Source organism: Pelophylax lessonae, assembly GCF_965119305.1.
Source record: "Pelophylax lessonae genome assembly, chromosome: 8".
Classification (NCBI taxonomy): Eukaryota; Metazoa; Chordata; class Amphibia; order Anura; family Ranidae; genus Pelophylax; species Pelophylax lessonae.
Genome location: NC_138775.1, coordinates 77,837,519 through 77,843,518, shown reverse-complemented (window position 1 = coordinate 77,843,518; position 6,000 = coordinate 77,837,519).

The following is a 6,000-nucleotide window of genomic DNA, read 5'->3' as shown; positions in this document are numbered from 1 at the left end:
AAGGCCTCATTCACAGTTTGTGTAACACAAATATGCATGACTGCTCACGTTTTTTTGCACTTTTTTTGTGCGTTTCTGCATGTCGCACATGGAGCAGCCCATGCACTTGAATGGATTGCCCCATGCATGCAATAAATGCAACAAAGAAGCTCCAGAACTTTTTCGAGCATGGAGAGTTTGCGTGTTTTTTCAGCGTGCAATTTTTGGTGTATTTGCTGCGCAAAAAAACTTCTGTCTGCTAACCATGTTAGGGGTGTCATTAACAATTAATGGCACTTCAAGTGCAATGCCCAAATCACGTGTTTCCTGTGCACTTTGTCGCATGTTCCAGAAATGCCAAGTGTTGAAGCAGCCCAACATCCATCCAAAATTCACACCATGACAAATATTTTGTTTCATTCAGAATGAATCACTGACCAGGGGGGTGCCAGTGAGAGTTCAAATGACTTTATATATTTTGACATCTCTCCCCAATCCATATCATATCTACAGGAGTCCAGCTTCAGGGATACACTATTACATATGTATGATTCGAAATGTAGCCCATCTCATCTGTTTTCTCAACTGGGGATCCCCCACCTCACCCACCCTCCTCTGCAGAGAAACCTTCGAGGTAACACATCCTCCACAACCATTCCGTTAACAATACCCTTCACAGCTGCAGCTTTCCAACCACAATACAGTCAGCATCTATCTCCCTGCATTTGTTCCAGATTTATTCTCTCCATTTATGCACAGCATTCTTCCTAGACTGGCGGTATAGAGCATCCCTGGGCTTACAGGGAATTTTTTTCTATAAGCTTACATGCAAAACAACCCTTTAAGATACAAACAGAAAACCCTTCCCAGCTTACATACAGAGCACCCCCCCCCCCCCCCCAGAGAGTTCCTTTTACGTATACTGATCAATCTGTTATAGTCAGCATCAGTCACTTTGCCTTCTCTGGCACAACATCCATCGGAGAACAGCCAACATCTAGTTAGCATCCTGCACGGCTCACCCCTCTGCCAGAGACCTGGACACACTTCAAGGCTAGGTCCCAGCAACTTTGGGCACAGAGGTATACTGAGCATCTTGGGCACAGAGGTACACTGAGCATCTTGGGCACAGGGTACACTGAGCATCTTGGGCAAAGGGGGAACACTCAGCATCTTGGGCACAGGGGTACACTGAGCATCTTGGGCACAGGGGTACACTAAGCATCTTGGGCACAGGGTACACTGAGCATCTTGGGCACAGGAGTACACTCAGCATCTTGGGCACAGGGGTACACTGAGCATCTTGGGCACAGGGGTACACTCAGCAACTTTGGGCACAGAGGTACATTGAGCATCTTGGGCACAGGGTACACTGAGCATCTTGGGCAAAGGGGGAACACTCAGCATCTTGGGCACAGGGGTACACTGAGCATCTTGGGCACAGGGGTACTCTATGCATCTTGGGCACAGGGTACACTGAGCATCTTGGGCACAGGGGTACACTCAGCATCTTGGGCACAGGGGTACACTAAGCATCTTGGGCACAGGGGTACACTCAGAATCTTGTACAACAGTAGTATCCTCATTATCTTGTACAGAATGGTACCCTAAACATCATCTAGGGAGTGGTGCCCTCAACATATATAAGCAGGGCCGCTAATAAGGGGGTAGCACCTACCCTCAGCTATGAGGCCCAGGCCCCATAGGTTCAACAGAGGGGCCCATAGCAGGAGGACTGAGCCCAATTATTGGAACCAACCCCCTTGCGGCCCTCCCTGTGTTTATAACGCTTCAGTTTGTGAATGAACAGGGAGTCTCTGTACAGAACGCTTTCTGTTCATTCACTCTGAAGCTGAGGCTGCAGAGAAATGATTGAGGAATGTGTATCCTCAATCTTTTTCTCTGTCTCAAAAGTGAGACATTGGGTGTCTGTTTAGACCCCTGATATTTCACCAAACCCCACAGGGCTTTAAAAAATAATAATTAAAAAACACAATTAAAGGGCTCATTCTTACAGATATACTGGTTGCATTAATGAGTTGCTTGTTTATGCAGCTGGAGCCACCTGTTGGGCTTGATTCACTGTTCTGTCAGCTAGACTGTATGGGGCCCCATGATTTATAACAGCAGCCCTGCATATAAGCACCCTTAGTATTTAGGGTTGTACCCTGAGCATACACATCCTTAGTATGTAGTACATTAAAGAGCTAGCCTGAGAAGAACCCTCCACACAGTGGTACGTTGATTGGCATCCTTCACACAGTGATACCCTGAGCAGCATCTTTCACAGATTGGTACCCTGATCAACATCCTACACACAATGGTACACTGAGCATCCTTCACAGTGTGCTATCTCAAGCAGCATCTTTTACAGATTGGTACCCTAATCAACATCCTACACACAATGGTACACTGAGCATCCTTCACAGCATCTTTTACACTGTGGTATTCTGAAAAGCGCCATTCATACAGTGGTAACCTTAGCATCTTATACACAATTGTACCCTGAGCAACATCCATTCTCATACCCTGAGCATTCTTCACACAGTGGTAACCTAAACATCCTTCACACACTGGTACCCTGAGCAACATCCTTCACACAGTAGCACCTTAAACAGCAGCCTCAAAGCAACAGTACCCTGAGCATCCTCCACAGAGCGGTACCCTCACTCGCATCTTTCACACAGTGGTACCATGATTTGCTTTCTTCACATAGAGGTACCCTGAGCATCCTTCACACAGAGATACCCTGAGCAGCATTCTTTACACAGTGGTATCCTGAGTATCATTTACAGAGTGGTATCCGGAGCCCTCTCCACATATTTAGACATTGGTAACCTAATTAACATCCATCACACAGTGGTACCCTGAGCAACATCCTTCACACAGTTGTATGCTAAGCGGCATCCTCCACAAAGTGGTACCCTGGGCGGCATCGTTCACGCGGTGGTACCCTGAGCAGCAACCTCTACACAGAGGTACCCTGAGCAGCATCCTCTACAGTGAGGTACCCTAAGAAGCATCCTCTATGCAGCAGTACCCTAAGCAACATCCTTCACACAGTTGTATACTGAGTGGCATCCTCCACAAAGCGGTACCCTGAGCAGAATCCCCTAGACAGTGGTACCCTGAGCAGCATCTCCTTTGCTGCGGTACCCTAAGCAACATCCTTCACATAGTAGTACCCATAGTAGCCTGCACAGCATTGTTCACACAGTGGCTCCCTGAGCAGCATCCTCTACACAGTCGTATCCTGCGCAGCATCATTCACACAATGGTACACTGAGCAGCGTTGTTCACACAGTGGTACCCTGAGCATCATCCTCTACACAGTGGTACCCTGCGCACCATCGTTTACACAGTGGTACCCTGAGCAGCATCCTCTACACAGTTGTCCCCAAATCATGCTCTATACAGTAGTACTCTGATTAGCATCCTCTACGCAGTGGTACCCTGAGCAGCATCTTCTACACAGTGGTACCCTGCACAGCATCATTCACACAGTGGTACCCTGAGCAGCATTGTTCACATAGTGGTACCCTGAACAGCACCCTCTAGACAGTGGTACCCTACACAGCGTCCTCTAGACAGTGGTACCCTGTGCATCATCATTCACACAGTGGTACCCTACACAGCGTCCTCTACACAGTGGTACCCTGCACAGCGTCCTCTACACAGTGGTACCCTGCACAGCGTCCTCTACACAGTGGTACCCTGAGCATCATCATTCACACAGTGGTACCCTGAGCAGCACCCTCTACACAGTGGTACCCTGAGCAGCCTCTATCTTTCTTGTGACACGGCACATTATTATCATTACTATTTTTTAATAATAATACATTAATATCACTTTACACTTTTTCATTTTATTTTTATTTTCATGGTTACTCACAAGGTCTTTAATACATATTCTTTTCATTCATACTTTATATACACATATATTCTCTTTATATATATGATAAACGTATCACATACACTGAATATGTATTCTTGATGTTTTTCTATTTTTCTTTACTTTAGCAGTTACCACTAAGGATATTCATTTTGATTGATATCCACATATGTAAAATGTTTTTGCACAAGTGTTTTGAAGTTTGGATTTTGTTGGGATCACTCTGTCTGTGCAATCTAGCTGTAGATTCCCAACAGCTGACCAAGGGGAGGAACAACTAGTTTGATGACTCCAATTGTTGCCAGCTGTATGTATGGGGTGTATATATGGCCGATGCACATCCAGAGTGAACTTGGTGATGAATAAGCGACACATCCAGTCGTGAAAGGCGTCCACCGATTGTCCTGCACTCACAGTGTGTATCTGTACTTGCCAATTCGATTGATGTGGAATAAAGACACTCCTTTTTTGAAATTTATCGGAAGTGCGGTCATTCCTTTTGTTGTTGAAGCTATCCTGGATTGCGGATCCGACCAGCACCTGATTCCAGTCTCACCTAGAGCGGTCTTCCCTGTTTGGATTCCACCCTGAGCAGCCTCTACACAGTGGTACCCTGAACAGCACCCTCTACACAGTGGTACCCTGAGCAGCACCCTCTACACAGTGGTACCCTGAACAGCACCCTCTACACAGTGGTACCCTGAACAGCATCCTTTACACAGCTGTCCCCAAATCATGCTCTACACAGTAGTACTCTGATTAGCATCCTCCACACAGCAGTCCCTTAATCAGCATCCTTCACACAATGGCACCCTGATCATCCTGCACAAAGCTGTTCCCTGGTCATCCTATATAGACAGCAGTCTCCTGACCATCCTCTTATCCTCATTTAGTGACACCCTGTTTAGCATTGTTTACATCCCTCACACAGTGGCCCCAGATCATCATCCTCCAGACAGTGATATCTCAATCATCCTCCACACAGTGGCCCTCAGTCATCCCTTACACAGTGGATCCATGATCAACTTTCACAAAATGGTCCCCTGATAATACTTCACACAGAGGAGCCCTGAACATTCTCCACACGGTAGAACCCTAGTCATCCCAGTGATCATCACAGTGGTCTCATGATCATTCTTCACATGGTTTTCCTCCTATTCTTTTATTTTCCTGATCATCCATCACACAGTGGTATCCTGATCATCTTTCATACAGTGGCCCCTGATCAGCTTCCTTCAGTCAGTGGTACCCTGATCAGAATCCTGCACATACTGGTCCTTTAATTGTCCTCCATACAGTGGTCCCCTGGTCATCCTGCACACAGCGGAACCCTAATCATCTTTCACACACTGAAAAACCTGATTATCTTTCACACAGCTGTGTCCTGATCATTCTTCACACAGCTGTTTACTGATCATCCTTCACATAGTGTTCCTCTGATCATCTTTCACACTGTGGTCCTCTGATCATCCTTTATAAGTGGTCAATTGACTGTGCTTCACAGTGGTCCTCTTATCATCCTGTACACAGTGGTCCCCCATCATCCTGCACATAGTGGTCCTCTTATCATCCTGCACATAGTGGTCCTCTTATCATCCTGCACACAGTGGTCCCCCATCATCCTGCACATAGTGGTCCTCTTATCATCCTGCACATAGTGGTCCTCTTATCATCCTGCACACAGTGGTCCTCTGATCATCCTGCACACAGTGGTCCTCTGATCATTCTGCACACAGCGGCACCCCCATAATCCTGCACACAGTCGTCCTCTTATCATCCCGCACACAGTGGCACCCCCATCATCCTGCACACAGTGGTACCCCCATCTTCCTGCACACAGCGGTCCCCCCATCATCCTGCACACAGCGGTCCCCCATCATCCTGCACACAGTGGTACCCCCATAATCCTGCACACAGTCGTCCTCTTATCATCCCGCACACAGTGGTACCCCCATCATCCTGCACACAGTGGTCCTCTGATCATTCTGCACACAGCGGCACCCCCATCATTCTGCACACAGTGGTCCTCTAATCATCTTGCCCACAGTGGTCTTCTGATCATCCTGCACACAGTGGTACCCCCATCATCTTGCACACAGTGGTCCTCTGATCACCCTGCACACAGTAGT